Below are 20313 nucleotides of genomic sequence, written 5' to 3'. Positions count from 1 at the left end.
TAATAATAATAATGATGATGATAAAAACAATTCCCACCATAATAGACAGTAATAATGACAATAATTATTGTCAATCAAAATTTTTTTAATTTTTTTTATTTCTATTATTATTATTACTACCATTTTTTTTTTTAAATTGCTATTGATATTGCTGGTGTCATTCCTTAAGCCATTTACATATGTCAATAAATTCCCCACATTTACTCAGAAAATGACTATTTAAAAGGACTATTCTTGTGTGTGTCGATGGTAATTCTGTCTCAATATATACATATACACTCAACAAAAATATAAACGCAACACTTTTGGTTTTGCTCCCATTTTGTATGAGATGAACTCAAAGATCTAAAACTTTTTCCACATACACTATCACCATTACCCTCAAATATTGTTCACAAACCAGTCTAAATCGGTGATAGTGAGCACTTCTCCTTTGCTGAGATAACCCATCCCACCTCACAGGTGTGCCATATCAAGATGCTGATTAGACACCATGATTAGTGCACAGGTGTGCCTTAGACTGCCCACAATAAAAGGCCACTCTGAAAGGTGCAGTTTTGTTTTATTGGGGGGGATACCAGTCAGTATCTGGTGTGACCACCATTTGCCTCATGCAGTGCAACACATCTCCTTCGCATAGAGTTGATCAGGTTGTCAATTGTGGCCTGTGGAATGTTGGTCCACTCCTCTTCAATGGCTGTGCGAAGTTGCTGGATATTGACAGGAACTGGTACATGCTGTCGTATACGCCGGTCCAGAGCATCCCAAACATGCTCAATGGGTGACATGTCCGGTGAGTATGCCGGCCATGCAAGAACTGGGACATTTTCAGCTTTCAAGAATTGTGTACAGATCCTTGCAACATGGGGCCGTGCATTATCCTGCTGCAACATGAGGCGATGTTCTTGGATGTATGGCACAACAATGGGCCTCAGGATCTCGTCACGGTATCTCTGTGCATTCAAAATGCCATCAGTAAAATGCACCTGTGTTCTTCGTCCATAACAGACGCCTGCCCATACCATAACCCCACCGCCACCATGGGCCACTCGATCCACAACACTGACATCAGAAAACCGCTCACCCACATGACGCCACACACTCTGTCTGCCATCTGCCCTGAACAGTGTGAACCGGGATTCATCCGTGAAGAGAACACCTCTCCAACGTTCCAAACGCCAGCGAATGTGAGCATTTGCCCACTCAAGTCGGTTACGAAGACGAACTGGAGTTAGGTCGAGACCCCGATGAGGACGACGAGCATGCAGATGACCTTCCCTGAGACGGTTTCTGACAGTTTGTGCAGAAATTCTTTGGTTATGCAAACCGATTGTTTCAGCAGCTGTCCGAGTGGCTGGTCTCAGACGATCTTGGAGGTGAACATGCTGGATGTGGAGGTCCTGGGCTGGTGTGGTTACACGTGGTCTGCGGTTGTGAGGCTGGTTGGATGTACTGCCAAATTCTCTGAAATGCCTTTAGAGATGGCTTATGGTAGAGAAATGAACATTCAATACACGAGCAACAGCTCTGGTTGACATTCCTGCTGTCAGCATGCCAATTGCAGGCTCACTCAAATCTTGCGACATCTGTGGCATTGTGCTGTGTGATAAAACTGCACCTTTCAGAGTGGCCTTTTATTGTGGGCGGTCTAAGGCACACCTGTGCACTAATCATGGTGTCTAATCAGCATCTTGATATGGCACACCTGTGAGGTGGGATGGATTACCTCAGCAAAGGAGAAGTGCTCACTATCACAGATTTAGACTGGTTTGTGAACAATATTTGAGGGAAATGGTGATATTGTGTATGTGGAAAAAGTTTTAGATCTTTGAGTTCATCTCATACAAAATGGGAGCAAAACCAAAAGTGTTGCGTTTATATTTTTGTTGAGTGTGTATATATATATATATATATATATATATATATATATATATATATTTATATATATATATATATATATATATATATATATATATATATACACACACATCATACATGCGAACATACATACACAAAATACACATATACATCACCTATACACACATGTATACACATAATACATATACATATATACAATTATGCTACATTCATTTTATTTTATTAATTTAATTACCTTAACTTTTTTATTAATTTATCATTATCATTATTATTATTTTCTTTTTTTTCTTTTTTTTTCCCCTTCCCCTCCTTCCCCATTTGTCATGTGTGTGGTGCATTAAAAGATGCAAAGTATTTTGTAAACCTGCTGCCAGAGAAGGGTCGCCCCCTGACACAGGTCCACCCTTTGCTGAATGTCCTAGGCTCTGCATTAAAAGACAAGGTTTTGGAGTCTGCTGGCAGAAGGGGGAGACCTTTGAGCTACAGACCCCCACTTGCCGACCCTGATCTGGTGATAATGATATAAGTGATGTAAGAGGGGGAAACAAGGAGGAAAGAAAAGGAAAAGTCTTTTTATGTATCAATAAACTTACATATGTACATATTTATATAAATGTAAACATAAATATACATATATGTATATATACATACATATTATACATACACATATATACATACACACACACACACACATATATATATATATATATATATATATATATATATATATATATATATATATATATACGTACATACATATACATGTTTCCCCCTCTCTCTAAGTTATTACCATCATCACCATACTTCTATTTGACTAGCATTTCAACTACAGGATCATGATGTATAAAAATAATACTTGTGACCATGGTTACGACACCGGCAATAACAGGTATTATGCAAATATGTTAACATCTATTTTATTAACAAACATATAGTAAGATTTTATTATCATTATTATAATTTATTTTTTTATAATATAGTTTACAATTATGGCTATGATATATAGAATTAAATTGATGTACAGGATAATTCCAGGTATTTTATGAAAGTTTGTGTGTCCTAGCGAGACCCCTTCTATTGCTGACAAGGCAAAAAAGCAAAGGTAAATTAACTAGAAATAAATTAAAAAAGATGTGACGATCACGCACCTCTCTCCTCATTCATGTATTTCAACAGAACCATTTCTTTGTATCTTTTTTTGAATTGATGGATGTTAGGACATCGCTTGAGCTGAGGTTCCACAGCTTAATGCCACACACGGACACACAGAAACTTTTCCTGGTAGTTCTCACTGCCTTGACTTTAAAGTTACCACATCCCCTCAAGTTATAGCTTCCTTCTCTCTGGGTGAAGAGACTCAGAATATTACTGGGTAATGAGTTTTTACTGGCTTTATATAATAATTGTGCAGTGTGAAAATTAACCAGATCTGGCATTTTCAACAATTTGGATTGCAAAAGTAGACTATTTGTGTGATCAAGATATCCTACCTTATATATGATTCTTATTGCCCGCTTTTGGATTATACACAGGGGATGTAGCAAACTTTTGTAATTGTTACCCCAGATTTCTATACAATATGTTAAGTAAGGAGAGATTAAAGAACAATACAATAAATATAATGCATTATGATCCAGAAAATATTTTGCTTTGTACATAATACAGACATTCTTGGAAACTTTTTTATGTATGTGGCTGATATGAGACTTCCAGCTTAATTTACTATCGATGGTTATCCCTAAAAATTTGACTTCTGACACTTTATCTATTTCGACACCGTCTATATTTATTGGTAAATTAGAATTGACATTATGATTTCCAAAAAACATGACTTTAGTCTTTTTTATATTTAGGGATAATTTATTAATATTCAACCAAGTTTTCAGCTTAATTAATTCACTATTTACCACATTAATAAGTTTGCTATAGTTATCACTGGAATAGAATATATTGGTATCATCTGCAAATAATAATAATTTTAATAATTGTGACACATTAAATATGTCATTTATATAAAGATTAAAAAAATGTGGACCCAGTATGGATCCCTGTGGGACCCCACAAGGGATGCCCAAACACCCAGATTTAAATGCACCCATCTGCACAAACTGATGTCTCTCCATTAAATAGCTTTGAATCCAGTTCCAAGCCACTCCCCTGATACCATATCTTTCCAATTTATTGAGTAGAATTGAGTGATTAAGTGTGTCAAACGCTTTCTTTAAATCAATGAATATTCCAACTATATAGTTTTTACTATATACAAAATGGTCTATGCGTTTTTTTTGTCTTCATCTCAAAACAGTTTCTGTCTGCTATTACACAAAGGTTACAACACAAACCTCTACTTCTATTGTGATTTAGACTGTTCTGCTGCTTCTAAAGCAGCTTTCATTCACACTTTGGCCCACTTTGGCTCCTTACAGTCTGAGGAGCGGCCCTCCCCCTCGCTCCATTGATATGGTAAACAGTGCTTTACACAGAGAAAGCAACAGAGTTATCCAGTAACATTCACATGCAAACTAGTGGAGCAATCCTGATAGTTACACACTCTTTGTTTGAGCACGTGAGATTGTCATCAGAGGCTCTCCGTCTGCTTCTGCTTTCACTGATCGCTGTGTGTAATGGCGCAGGGCGCACTGGATGTACTCATTGGAGCACCCAGGCGGCTATTCAAATGGGCCAACTAGTAACACATCATTCCTAAAAACAGTCTTTGGTGTGTCACGTGAGGTGAATCTGCCCTACGACTGGATTTTGGAAAACCATGTGACGGTGAACCAATTCCAATTGGACACTCACATTGTGCACGTCATCACACAGCTTCTATGAGGAGTACAAAGATGGCCGATGGCTGGCTTGAAAGTCCGTGGCGTTATCTTTACAGCAAAAAAAGTACATTTCTATCTCATATCATTAAAAAAGTTATTTATAAGTTATTATAGCTTGGTCTTAGCCGTCGTACCCAGAGGGTTAAGCAACCCGGAAAATGTGGGAAACCCCCTACATATGGTAGCATTTATGAATGAAGTAGGGCTGAACTATTGGAATATCCATGCTCGGTGTGATGAAATACACCAAATCAAAGTGAGAAATTGTTCAGTATACCAAAAGAAAAAAAAAGAAAACTGATGCAAAATGTGAATTCACTGAACACGTGTGAGCAGATGAAGGCCAGCTTGCACGTCTTACACATATTCATAAACAGACACTATCAATCTTTGCTGGATGAAAACAGGACTCACTAAATATTAAAAACCGCACGAGCAAAGCATTTCACGTGTCATTTGTGTGTTCGGTATTTGACTGGGTGCTCTGTAATCATAGCTTCCTCATGAAGCCATCACCAAAAATTGCCTCAGAGGCTATGAGGACGGTGCTGTGAATGAAATATCACCATCCATTTTATCTGCAGTGGCAGTCTGAGACTCTAAACCAATCACAAACTCACCATCCGACCTTTGACCTTTAGCAATATGACTACCATAAGCTTGCCGAAAATTAGAAGCGTCTTGCAATTGTTCTGCAGCGAAAAGAGGTGGAGGTTATTAAAAGATAAATGCTTTCGTGCTCATAATCTATGCAGCAATCACAGGCCACCAACACAGAACAGACGTGTAAAGCAGTGCGGCTGGTCTGTGCCCGTGCATGCTCGTGCACGGACACATAAGAGAGCATGTGTAAGTGAATGCATGTTGAGGGTTTTGGATTTGATGCATATGTCTAGTAAAGCTGTCGGTGTTGGACAAGCAGGTTTGTCTGAGTGCTTTTGTATTGTTACATGCAAGCTAATATGAACAGTGTTAATGTCCATAATTTACAGAACAAATTTTGAAATTGCGTGATTATGCTGCCTTCCTTTCTCCAGGCTCCCCAAGCAACTGGAGGACTGCTGCTTGTCTTGTAAAAATGAGCACTAAGAGGGATAATATTCTCCCAGTAAAAAAAGCCATTAGGTGAAGAACTTGAATGGAGCTGATTTAGGGTTAAAATGAAAAAACTTGATGTCTTGAATGTTAGCTAAACGTCCGTTGGCCCTTATGTGCATTGTCATGCACAAATACGTAGATTCTCTCTATCTTGCTTTTCACAGAAAAACACATATTGGGAAAACACTGTGGTTCAAATGATTATTCAAATTACTCATTAATCATGCCAAATTACTTAATTATAGTGCCATTTTACAGTGCATCTGGAAAGTATTCACAGCACCTCACTTTTTCTACATTCCTTTATGTTACAGCATTATTCCAAAATGGATGAAATTCTTTTTTCCCCTCAAAATTCTATACTCAATACTCCATAATGACAATGTGAAAAAGGTATTGTTTTTTGTTTGTTTTTAGATTTTTGCTAATTTATTTTAAAAGAAACAACAACAACTAAGAAGTAACATGTACATAAGTATTCACAGCCTTTGCTATGAAGCTCAAAATTGAGCTCAGGTGCATCCTGTTTCCACTAATCATCCTTGAGATGTTTCTACAGCTTTGTTGGAGTCCACCTGGGGTAAATTCAGTTGAGTGGACATGATTTGGACAGTCACACACCTGTCTACATATAAGGTCCCACAGTTGACAGTGCATGTCAGAGCACAAACCAAGCATGAAGTCAAAGGAATTGTCTGTAGACCCCTGAGGATGGATTGTCTCAAGGCACAAATCTGGGGAAGGGTACAGAAACATTTCTGTTGCTTTGAAGGTTCCAATGAGCACAGTGGCATCCATCATCCAGAAATGGAGGAAGTTTGGATCCACCAGGACTCTTCCTAGAGCTGGCCGCCCGTCTAAACTGAGCGATCGGGGGAGAAGGGCCTTAGTCAGCGAGGTGACCAAGAACCTGATGGTCATTCTGTCAGAGCTCCAGGATTCCTCTGTGGAGAGAGGAGAACCTTCCAGAAGGACAACCATCTCTGCAGAAATCCACCAATCAAGCCTGTATGGTAGAGTGGTCAGACGGACGCCACTCCTTAGTAAAAGGCACATGGCAGCCCACCTGGAGTTTGCCAAAAGGCACCCGAAGGACTCTCAGACCATGAGAAACAAAATTCTTTGGTCCGATGAGACAAAGATTGAACTGGCTGGTGTGAATGCCAGGTGGCATGTTTGGAGGAAAGCACACACCATCCCTACAGTGAAGCATGGTGGTGGCAGCATCATGCTGTGAGGATGTTTGTTGAAGACTAATATAAAAAGATAAAACAATAATCACACTACAAAAAAGAACTGAACAATAGTCAAAAACTAAATTCAGGAACAAAATCAACATGGAAATCAACAGTGAACAGAGTGCAAACCTGAAGACACAGGGGAAACATAACACGGTGGACAGGGGAGACAACACACAGACAGAGGACTGACCACACGGACACAGGAGAGACAGACCCAGGACAGGGACAGAGGGTGATGGTCACACACACAACACATCTGGCTTTGCAGTTAAATTCATCAACGTGTTATATAGTGCATCCAGAAAGTATTCACAGCACTTCACTTTTTCCACGTTTTGTTATGTTACAGCCTTATTCCAAAATGGATGGAATTCATTTTTTCCTCAAAATTCTACACGCAATAACCCATAAGGACAATGTGAATTTTTTTCAGATTTTTACTAATTTATTAAAATGAAAAAAAAAAAAAAAAACCCTAAGAAATCACATATACCTAAGTATTCACAGCCTTTGCCATGAAGCTCAGAATTGAGCTCAGGTGCATCCTGTTTCCACTGATCATCTTTGAGATGTTTCTACAGCTTAACTGGAGTTCACCTGGGGTAAATTCAGTTGACTGGACATGATTTGGAAGGAGACACATCTGTCTACATATATGGTCCCACAGTTGACAGTGCATGTCAGAGCACAAACAAAGCATGAAGTCAAAGGAATTGTCTGTAGACCTTTGAGACAGGATGGTCTTGAGTTACAAATGTGGGGAAGGGTACAGAAAAATTTCTGCTGCTTTGAAGATCCCAATGAGCACAGCGGCCTTCATCATTCATAAATGGATGAAGTTTGGATCCACCAGGACTCTTCCTAGGTCATTCTGTCAGAGCTCCAGCATTCCTCTGTGGAGAGAGGAGAACCTTCCAGAAGGACAAGCATCTCTGCAGCAATCTGCCAATCAGGCCTGTATGGTAGACTGGCCAGATAGAAGCCACTCCTTAGTAAAAGGCAGATGGCAGCCCACCTGGAGTTTGGCAAAAGACACCTGAAGGACTCTCAGACCATGAGAAACAAAGTTCTCTAGTCTGATGAGACAAAGATTGAACTCTTTAGTGTGAATGCCAGGTGTCATGTCTGGAGCAAACCAGGCACCATCCCTACAGTGAAGCAAGGTGGTGGCAGCATCATGCTGTGGGGATGTTTTTCAGCGGCAGGAACTGGGAGACTAGTCAGGGTTGAGTGAAAGATGAATGCAGCAATGTACAGAGATGAAAACCTGCTCCAGAGCGCTCTTGACCTCAGAATGGGTGACGGTTCATCTTTCAGCAGGACAATGACCCTAAGCACACAGCCAACATATCAAAGGAGTGGCTTCAGGACAACTCTGTGAATGTCCTTGAGTGACCCAGCCAGAGCCCAGACCTGAATCTGATTGAACATCTCTGGAGAGATCTGAAAATGGCTGTGCACCGACGCTCCCCATCCAACCTGATGGAGCTTGAGAGGTGCTGCAAAAAGGAATGGGCAAAACTGCCCAAAGATAGGTGAACCATCATATTCAAGAAAATATAAGACTGTAATTGCTGCCAAAGGTGCATCAACAGAGTATTGAGCAAAGGGTGTGAATACTTACATACATGTATTTTCTTAGCTTTTTATTTTTAATATACTTACAAACATTTCAAAAAAATCCTTTTTTCATGTTGTCATCATGGGGTGTTGTGAGTAGAATTTTGAAGGGGAAAATGGCTTTATTTCAGAATAAGGCATAACAAAATGTGGAAAAAGTGAAATGCTGTGAATACTTTCTGGATGCACAGTCAGCAGTATTTTTGAACACTCTTAACAAAATAATTTTAAACCCAACACATTAAATCTACTGGCATACCAGAGAACACACTATAGGTGCAAAATTGAGACAACATCACTGAAGAAAAAAAAAAATTCCATCATGGGACTTTGATAGGATTTTTAAAGATGTGATATATTTGCATGTTTCACAGAATGTGGTACTTGTTGCTTTGTTGCAATCAAAATCTCCTGGAATGTTACTGCTACAGTCAGTTTTCATATTCAGGAACTGAAATCTTTCGCCACACGCATATGTGTGCACAATGTCATTGCTAGTTTCCATCCATTGCAGTTATTATTTTTAATGCCCACTACCCCATCTTGCACCCATGGGCCTGTTGGCAGCAAAAACAAAAAACAAAAAAGAAAACAACACAAGTGTTGGGAAAGTGTAGTGACACGGACCCACAACAGGGGGCGCAAATGAACGGTCAATAGATGAACCAAAAAGTAACAATTTAATGTTGTGAATGTGCACAACGAACATACAGACAATCACAGAATATCATAACAGTCAATACACAGAGGTGACGTGTGGGCAGGCTCGAGGATAGAAGACGTCTGTCCTGAGAAGAGCCGGAACCACACGATTTCCGCCGCCCCAGAACCTGGTGAATACTGGAGCCGCCAAGTCCCGAATTCCCAGGTGATCACCGTCCCCGACTGTTGGATCTGGTACTGCTGGCGAAGAACAAAGACAGTCAAGTGTGGGTGTGTGTACACCCAGTAACAACAACGGTGGGAATGCCACCTCCACCTCTCATTCAATATGTTGCAGCGGTCTCAGCTGAAAAGGAGCGCCGTCTTGCACAGCCTCCTCACAAACGACCGGTTCTCCTGCAAATTCTCACAATAACAGAGTTACAAATCTCACAAAAAGGCTGAGAGTATTACCTCCTATGAAGTATGATATCTCGGCAACGAGGTGGAGATGACGTCTGGTCTTTATGGAGTGAGATGATGTTGAGTAGATGGGTGACAGCTGTCAAGAGGTAATGAGCGACAGCTGTCACCCCCGGCTGTGTCCATGGCGGCAGCGCCCTCTCGTGCCTGAAGCCCGCACTTCAGGCAGGGCGCCCTCTGGTGGTGGGCCAGCAGTACCTCCTCTTCTGGCGGCCCACACAACAGGACCCCCCCTCAACGGGCGCCTCCTGGCGCCCGACCAGGTTTGTCGGGGTGTCGGCGGTAGAAGTCGGCCAGGAGGGCCGGATCCAGGATGAAGCTCCTCTTCACCCAGGAGCGTTCTTCGGGTCCATACCCCTCCCAGTCCACCAAGTACTGGAACCCCCGACCCATTCGACGGACGTCCAGGAGCCGGCGCACCGTCCAAGCCGGCTCCCCGTCGATGATCTGAGCAGGAGGCGGCGCCGGTCCGGGAGCACAGAGGGGTGAGGTGTGGTGAGGTTTGATGCGGGACACGTGGAAAACCGGATGGATCCGCAGTGAAGCCGGGAGTTGGAGCTTCACTGCGGCAGGACTGAGGACTTTGAGGATCCTGAAGGGGCCAATGTACCTGTCCTGAAGTTTTGGGGAGTCCACCTGGAGGGGGATGTCCTTCGTGGAAAGCCACACCTCCTGCCCGGGCTGGTAAGCAGGGGCCGGGGATCGCCGGCGGTCTGCATGGGTCTTCGCCCTCGTCCGGGCCGTCAACAAGGCAGAACGGGCGGAGCGCCACACCCGACGGCACTTCCGCAGGTGGGCCTGGACCGAGGGCACACCGACCTCTCCCTCCACCACGGGAAACAACGGGGGCTGATACCCCAAACACACCTCAAATGGGGAGAGGCCGGTGGCAGAAGACACCTGGCTGTTATGCGCATACTCGATCCAGGCCAGATGGTTTACTCCAGGCCGTCGGGTGCGCGGATGTGACGCAGCGGAGGGTCTGTTCCAAGTCCTGGTTGGCCCGCTCTGCCTGTCCATTCATCTGAGGATGGTACCCGGACGAGAGGCTCACGGTGGCCCCCAGTTCCCTGCAGAAGCTCCTCCAGACGTGTGAGGAGAACTGGGGACCACGATCAGAGACGATGTCGGAGGGTATCCCATGCAGACGGACGACGTGGTGGACCAGGAGGTCTGCTGTCTCCTGGGCTGTTGGGAGCTTCGGGAGGGCCACGAAGTGGGCCGCCTTGGAGAATCGGTCCACTATCGTGAAGATGGTGGTGTTGCCCCGGGACGGTGGGAGGCCCGTGATGAAATCCAGGCCGATGTGGGACCAGGGGCGATGGGGCGATGAGGCAACGGCAGCGGCTGGAGGAGTCCTTGGGCCTTCTTATGTACTGCCTTGCCCCTGGCACAGGTGGTGCAGGCCTGGATATATTCCCGGGTGTCGGCCTCCATAGACGCCCACCAGAAGCGCTGCCGGACAACTGCCACGGTCCTTCGCACCCCTGGATGACAGGAGAGCTTGGAACCGTGACAGAAGTCCAAGACTGCAGCTCTGGCCTCTGGTGGGAAGTACTGACGGTTCTTCGGACCGATTCCAGGGTCCGGGCTCCGTGCCAGGGCCTCCCGGACGGTCTTCTCCACGTCTCAGGTGAGGGTGGCCACGATAGTGGACTCCAGAATGATGGGCTCCGGTGGATCCGACAGCTCTGTTTTGACTTCGTCTTCGTGTACCCGGGACAAGGCATCCGATCTCTGGTTCTTGGTCCCGGGGCGATAGGTGATCCGGAAGTCGAAACGCCCGAAGAACAGTGACCAGCGGGCTTGCCTGGGGTTCAGCCCTTGGCGGTCCTGATATACTCCAGTTCCGATGGTCAGTGAAAAACCGTGAACGGCACGACCGCTCCCTCCAACAGGTGTCTCCACTCCTCAAGAGCCTCTTTCACCGCAAGGAGTTCTTGATTGCCGACGTCATAGTTCCGTTCAGCCGGGGTCAACCTGCGGGAAAAGTAGGCACACGGGTGAAGAAACCTTATCGGTCCTCTCCGCTCTGGGACAGCACGGCTCCTATCCCTGAGTCAGAGGCGTCCACTTCAACCATGAACTGGCGGCTAGGATCGGGCTGCACCAAAACTGGCGCAGTAGAGAACCGTCGTTTCAACTCCTTGAACGCGGCTTCGCACTGATCCGACCAGGTGAAGGGGACTTTTGGAGACGTCAGGGCTGTCAGGGGGCTAACTACCTGACTGTAGCCCTTAATGAACCTCCTATAGAAATTAGCAAAGCCGAGGAACTGTTGCAGCTTCCTACGGCTTGTTGGTTGGGGCCAATCTCTCACCGCCGCAACCTTGGCCGGATCAGGGGCGACGGAGTTGGAGGAGATTATAAACCCCAGGAAGGACAAAGACGCGCGGTGAAACTCGCACTTCTCGCCCTTCACAAACAGTCGGTTCTCTAACAACCGCTGCAGGACCTGACGTACATGCTGGACATGGGTCTCAGGATCCGGAGAAAAGATGAGAATATCGTCCAGATATACGAAGACGAATCGGTGCAGGAAGTCCCGCAAGACGTCGTTAACCAAGGCTTGGAACGTTGCGGGGGCGTTGGTGAGGCCGAACGGCATGACCAGGTACTCAAAGTGACCTAACGGGGTGTTAAATGCTGTCTTCCATTCGTCTCCCTTCCGGATCCGAACCAGGTGATACGCATTCCTAAGATCCAGCTTAGTAAAGATTTTGGCTCCATGCAGGGGGGGTGAACACGGAATCTAACAATGGCAACGGGTATCGGTTGCGAACCGTAATCTCATTCAGCCCCCTGTAATCAATACATGGACGAAGTCCGCCATCTTTCTTGCCCACAAAAAAGAAACCTGCCCCCATCGGGGAGGTGGAGTTCCGGATCAGCCCGGCAGCTAATGAGTCCCGGATGTAGGTCTCCATTGATTCGCGCTCAGGTCGTGAGAGGTTGTACAGCCTGCTGGACGGGAACTCAGCGCCTGGAACCAAATCAATGGCACAATCGTACGGACGGTGCGGGGGAAGGGTGAGTGCCAGATCCTTGCTGAAGACGTCAGCAAGATCGTGGTACTCAACCGGCACTGCCGTCAGATTGGGAGGGACTTTGACCTCCTCCTTAGCCTGTGAACCGGGAGGAACCGAGGATCCTAAACACCCCCGATGGCAGGTTTCGCTCCACTGAACCACCACCCCAGACGGCCAATCAATCCGGGGATTGTGCTTCAACATCCATGGGATGCCCAAAATCACGCGGGAGGTAGAAGGAGTCACAAAAAACTCAATCTCCTCCCGATGGTTTCCAGACACTACCAGAGTTACTGGTTGTGTCTTCTGTGTGAGTAAAGGGAGGAGGGTGCCATCTAGTGCCCGCACCTGCAATGGCGAAGGAAGCGCCACCAGAGGGAGCCCTACCTCCCTTGCCCATCTGCTGTCTAGTAGATTCCCTTCTGACCCCGTGTCCACCAGTGCTCGGGCTTGAAGGGTTAAATCCCCGCTCAGGATTGTGACTGGGAGTCGTGTGGCAATTTGTGTGTCTCACTTGAATGGTTTGACCCCTCCTTAGCCCAGTCTCTAAGGGTGGTTGTTGTCGTTTTGGCCATTTGGGGCAGTTTCTCTGTGTGTGCTCAGTTGAGCTGCAGAGAAAACACTCTCCACGGATCAGCCTCCCCATTTTGGCCCTGTGCGTTTCCATAACAACGTCAGCAGGGGGAGCTGTTGCCCCACAAAGCGCTGCGGCTGTGGAGCGTGGGGAGGGCGGCGCCTTATCGAACCCAGAAGGGAGAGGGGCGGCGCGTATCCGGTCACGTCCTTCGCCTCGCTCCCGACGGCGTTCCTCCAACCGACTGTCTAACCGTATAACGAGATCGATAAGCCCATCTAAATCCCGCGGTTCCTCCTTAGCTACCAGCTGCTCCTTCAGAACCAACGACAGTCCGTTTACGAAGGCGGCGCGGAGCACAACGTTATTCCAGCCGGACCTCGCAGCCGCAATGCGGAAGTTGACTGCATAAGCGGCTGCGCTCTCGCGTCCCTGTCTCATTGACAGCAGCACAGTTGAAGCGGTCTCTCCTCTGTTAGGGTGATCAAACACTGTTCTGAACTCCCCCACAAACCCAGTGTATGCTGATAACAACCGTGAGTTCTGTTCCCAGAGCGCCGTAGCCCAGGCGCGTGCTTTACCCCGAAGCAGAGCAATCACATAAGCTATTTTACTAGCATCTGACGCGTACACGATGGGACGTTGTGCGAAGACGAGCGAACACTGCATAAGAAAGTCCGCGCACGTCTCCCCACAACCTCCGTACGGCTCAGGAGGGCTTATGTATGCTTCAGGGGATGGTGGGAGGGGTTGTTGAACCACCACTGGAACGTTCATATCCTGCACAGGGTCGGCAGGAGGACGAGCCGCAGCAGCGCCCTGAGCGCTCGCCGCCATCTGTGCGGAGAGAGCCTCCACCCTGCGGTTCAGGAGGATGTTTTGATCAGTCATTTGATCCAACCGAGCCGTAAAGGCGGTGAGAATGTGCTGCAGCTCACCAATCACGTCTCCTGCAGACGCCTGCGCTCCCTGCTCTCCCATTGGTCGTTCAACAGCCGGGTGACGCCCCTCGGAGTCCATGACGCTGGCCGAGATATCCTGTTGGGAAAGTGTAGTGACACGGACCCACAACAGGGGGCGCAAATGAACGGTCAATAGATGAGCCAAAAAGTAACAATTTAATGTTGTGAATGTGCACAACGAACATACAGACAATCACAGAATATCATAACAGTCAATACACAGAGGTGACGTGTGGGCAGGCTCGAGGATAGAAGACGTCTGTCCTGAGAAGAGCCGGAACCACACGATTTCCGCCGCCCCAGAACCTGGTGAATACTGGAGCCGCCAAGTCCCAAATTCCCAGGTGATCACCGTCCCCGACTGTCGGATCTGGTACTGCTGGTGAAGAACAAAGACAGTCAAGTGTGGGTGTGTGTACACCCAGTAACAACAACGGTGGGAATGCCACCTCCACCTCTCATTCAATATGTTGCAGCGGTCTCAGCTGAAAAGGAGCGCCGTCTTGCACAGCCTCCTCACAAACGACCGGTTCTCCTGCAAATTCTCACAATAACAGAGTTACAAATCTCACAAAAAGGCTGAGAGTATTACCTCCTATGAAGTATGATATCTCGGCAACGAGGTGGAGGTGACGTCTGGTCTTTATGGAGTGAGATGATGTTGAGTAGATGGGTGACAGCTGTCAAGAGGTAATGAGCGACAGCTGTCACCCCCGGCTGTGTCCATGGCGGCAGCGCCCTCTCGTGCCTGAAGCCCGCACTTCAGGCAGGGCGCCCTCTGGTGGTGGGCCAGCAGTACCTCCTCTTCTGGCGGCCCACACAACAACAAGGTGTGGACAGGTGCAAACTTGGTGCCTTCCTGTCATCCATCACAAGAAAACAGGTCAAAATTCTAGTATTATGACTCGTATTTTAACCTGCACCACTGAGATGCACCTTACATAAGTAGGTTTGCCACACATGTACACTACACACAGAGTGCAGTACAGCAAACAGGAACATGAAATTGAATTGAACACAAAAATAATAACAAAATAAAATAAAAAATGAAAGGTAAAAACTTCTGGTTTGTTTCATACTATAATACCACTCTGCTTTCTCCCCAAACTTGAGGCTGTATGGAAGTTTTCTCAGTGTTCGACACATTAAACATTGTAATGGAAACATACCTGCTGATAATATATCATTAAGATGTGTAACAACACGCACATTGACACAAAGGAAATTACAAACAATAATCACACACTCCAACCTTATAACACACAAAGAAAGTTCACTCCAACTGCATCGACAGAGCACACGACAGCCAAAGATAACAAACAGAGAAACATCTTGTCTAGTTGAAACAGCTGCACCTTACATGCATGCCTCATGAATGAGGGGTCACTTATTACGCTTCACACAGCAGATGTAACAGGTGGTAAAGGATGCGATATTTCCATAGATGGTTGTTTGTTTAATTGTGTGGGCAGGTTTTACCCTGATGTCTCTTTTGGCAACTGATTGCTGCTCACCCTGTCTGCAAGAGGCTGTTTTTCTCCAGAAACCTCTCTATACCTTTCACATATGTCTGCTCAATACCACAGCATTGACTGCCTTGAATAATGACCTGTATAAACCCAATTCTTTGTGCACGTTGCCCAGCTTTGCACTCAGTGGATGCACCTAGCAACATCATGAAACATACCTAGATATGCCCAAAATGAATTTTCCTTCTGTTTGAGACCACGCACCATAGACCTCAAGACAGGACCCACAGTATCCTGGATCAATGGAATCTGTTGGTTTTACAGATCTGCTACCCACAGACTATAGTGTCCTCTGGTTTGTGCAGCACCTGTACAATTATATCAGGTCCTCACAGGCTGCTGGAATCTTTTTAAATCTACAATTATTGTGAAGCACACTCTTGCAGTTGGGTTGTGCAGCATTGTGCATTAACAATTTAAATTGGGTAGATTGGGATTTTCAACACAGTACAACACACAATTTTATTATTAATGACCATTCTAATAACAATTGAAAATGTTTTTTTAATCACTTTCTGCTCTTGTATTTTTTGTTTAAATAATTTTCTTTTAATACATACTCTGACAAGAAGCCTTTCACTCAGAATTTTATCTCACGGAGTCCATAAGAAAATTCCAGAAACCAAATATTATCATTTCACTGTGTGTGTGTGTGTGTGTGTGTGTGTGTGTGTGTGTGTGTGTGTGTGTGTGTGTGTGTGTGTGTGTGTGTGTGTGTGTGTTTTTAACTATTTTGTAGTTTGAGTTGCTTTAACAATGCTGAATACATAACCATCAACATGTTTTTCAAAGTGCCCTGTGAGAGGTAAGAATGAATGTTATTTTGCAGCAGTTCTGCTGAGGGACTTGCAAATGTTTTCTTCAATGTCTAAAAAACAGCAGGAAATCGACAGTTCCATCCAACATATGTCAACAGAAGGATATGCTCCCTAAATATGTGAATATATTAATATGTTTCTTCTTTTTTCCCTAACTTCCAACATTAGTTATTACCTATTATGATGCATGCATAATGCTGCGCAGGGTCATGGGGTACTTCTGCTTTAAATGTTATATTTCCATGATTGGTTCATTCTCTCCATTTCCTGTTCATTGTGCGAGAGCAAACTCCATTGTCTGTGGCTGGATTCTGCTCGGCCCTCGGAGGCGCCGTCCCCGGGGAGCACTGCATCTTTTATTAATCAGGGGCGCTGCGCCACAGCCCCACTTATCTAATTTAGCAGCCGCCTCAGATACAACTATGTTGGGCACGGTGTGGAAGGAAGGGACAGGGGCTGTGCGGGGGTGTGACTGGGTGCAGAGAGGATGGGGGTTGGGGTGCTGCCTTCGGTTTTTCCATATTATTGGTGTTGCGGTTTGGGGGTATGAGGGAGACAGAGGAGAGCTTGTGACTTATCAGACACCTCGTCACCAAGTTTTAGGACTGAATCACAATACAGCAAATTACCTTCTGCTGACAAGAAAAATGAACGTGGCCATCGTATATGAAAAAATAGGATTGTCAGGAAGAGGTGACACATTGATTGCTTAGTATGCGCATCCAGAAGGCTGGGGTTCAGGGCGTCCTCCCTATATATATGTAGAAGAGGTGCAGCAGTACACAGCACAGCCATGAGGGGGAATGAAAAATTGAAATGCCATGTTAGATTGGAGTACCTTCCTTAAACCAATCTCCCTATAGTCGACCCCTTTGTAGCCCAGACTAGACCGCCATACTGTTATGGCGAACACCCTTTACATTATACTCACCAGTTTGATGTTTATTAAAATCAAAATGTGCAGTTGCAGGATTAAAGTGGAAATGTTGATATGCATGTGGCTCAAAAGGAATAACGCTCATATGCAAAGACCTGCTATGTGTTTCTTGTAGGCCATCTCTCCTCCAGCATCCGTCTCATCTGTGTCACAGCTCAGATGAATCAGTGTCACCGGTGTTGAGAGCACTTACTGTCAACCCTGGCGCCCCAGGCTGCAGCACTGATGGACACAAACTATAAAATATCAGCCCCCTGGGGAGGCATCGCTCAAGCACTACCCCACAGCCCTAAGGGGGTGTGATCTGGTCGGTCAGCGTGCGCGCATTTGTGCAGGGAGTGCGACAGAGCAGCATGTTTGTCTGTTGTGATCCTCAAAGTAAGGCCCAGCGTATGCAGTCATGCAGAGTTTCCACCCATTTGCATGAAAAAAGAGGAAAAAAAGGAGTCGACTCATGGTACACTCTTCTACCTTTTAGTGCTTTGTGAAAGCTCTGCTTAATATACTGGAAAAGAAATGCAGCGATTATGGGAATAAAGTGGTACAACCTGGCCCATTGTGTGCTGGAGCACTGTGCAGCATTTATGTCGTTCCAACTGGAAGAAGAGGAAAATCAAAAAGAAGCTGTCCGGCCCTGTGATGAAGTCCCATCCCCCACGTGTCACCAGGCTGCTGTTCCCTTCGTTTAATTGTGCAAGGTCACGGTTTCTCCATATTGTGCGGCACTGCTTGCATTGTTTTACACATGCTTATGTGAACATTATTTTTTTAAATAGAAGGAGCATGCAAAAGGCACAAGCTGTTAGAGTTCATCAGATGAATTACGATCTATAATGTAAGTAGACGCACTTACAGCATGGCTCTCTTCATTTGAACAGGCTGTACTTGAGAATTCTACTAGAACTAAACAAGGTTCCTCTGAAATGGAACTCAAGGACATAGTAGCAGTGTGCATATCTCCCTTACCTATCAGATACATATCTAAATGCATGGGCTATGATATGATCGAGGGATGATATTTACCTCCGCCAAGGAGGTTATGTTTTCGGTCGCATCTGTTTGTTTGTTGGTTGGTTGGTTGGTTGGTTTGTTAGCAGGATTACTCAAAAAAATCCTCAACAGATTTCAATGAAATTTTTACCAGGGGTGTATCTTAGCCTAACTTAGAAGTCATTAAATTTTGGTAGTGATCTGGAACACGATCCGGATCCAGTAATTTTTTTAAGGATTCTTTATTCTTGCGGGATAGGGCCAATTTCAACATTTTTGCATCTAACTTCATGAAGACGGGTCACAAAGGCTAAACAAAAATTAAGTTACGACCCAACAATAATTTAGCATTTTTTTGTCCTCACTGAATAACCTAATTATTAGAAAATAAAAAACCTTGTGTAGTTCATGCAGTTTCTCTTTAAGATCTAAGGGTTTAAACCTCTGAGACCAAGCTTTACTAAATTATAAATAACTTTTTAATGATATGAGATAGAAACTTACTTTTTTTTGCTGAAAAGTTAACTCCGCGGACTTTCGAGCCACCATCCACCGTCTTTGTACTCCTCATAGAAGCTGTGTGATGATGTGAGCAACGTGACTGTTCAATCAGAATTAGTTCACCGTCACATGGTTTTCAAAAATCCAATCGTAGGGCAGATTCAGCTCACGTGACACACCAAAGTTTGTTTTTAGGAGTGATGTGTTACTAGTTGGCCCGTTTGAATAGTCCCCTGGCTGCTCCAATGCATCCTGCGCCATTACGCACAGCAAAAGTGAAAGTGAGCAGACAGAGCAGATGGCGAGCCTCTCATACAGCCTCTCATGTGCTCAAACAGTGTGTGAGTATCAGGATTGCTCGACTAGTTTTCCTGTGAATGTTACTGGATAAGCCTGTGCCAAGCTGGATAAGCCTGCTCCAAGCTATCAATGGAGCGAGGGAGGAGGGGCCGTTCCTCAAACTGAATGAGCCTCAAAGATTCTGGGAAGGCTCTCAGTTGTCCAGGTAGTTTCCATAGTAGAGAAGCTTGAGTGTTCTCTACTAGAGCCTCAAAGTGTGAATGTTGCTTTCACAGCAGGAGAGAACAAACACACAGTCAACTTCATAGTAGAAGTTTGTGATGTGACCTTTGTGTAATAGCAGACAAAAATTGCTTTGAGATGAAGACAAACAAAACACATAGACCATTTTGTATATACTGTTCAAAATGTGCATTTGTGTTTATTGCTTGTACCTTTTTGTTGTACAGTCTTTCACACAAGAGCCCAAATTACCTTTATAAAGTGTCAAAACAGTTATTATAGTTAGCTGTATGTTTTGAATAAATGTGTGTGGAAAATTATTTTCCGCTTTACTTTTTCCTTTCTTATTTCTGATTGTAAACTTTTATTACACTTATAAAACACAACTATAGCATATATAGTTTGAAAGTACAGGTTGTCCTGAAAAAAGAGACATAAAACTTGATTGTGGGATGCAGAGAGAGCTGTTAACAGCAATAATAAAATATTTATGCCAGGCGAGTGAACTGTCCAAAAAATGCCCTCAGACCCCAGAGGGTTAACCACTGAATCTGAAACGTGATGGTAGATGCGTGAAACGATGTGGAATAAGTCTCTATGCCAAAGGGTAATCCATGTGACATCAGTTGACCCTATGGCCTTGGCGGAGGTTTGTGCT

This window comes from Thalassophryne amazonica, chromosome 2 (assembly GCF_902500255.1).
Source record: "Thalassophryne amazonica chromosome 2, fThaAma1.1, whole genome shotgun sequence".
NCBI classification, from domain to species: Eukaryota; Metazoa; Chordata; class Actinopteri; order Batrachoidiformes; family Batrachoididae; genus Thalassophryne; species Thalassophryne amazonica.
This window is presented reverse-complemented; position numbering follows the sequence as displayed.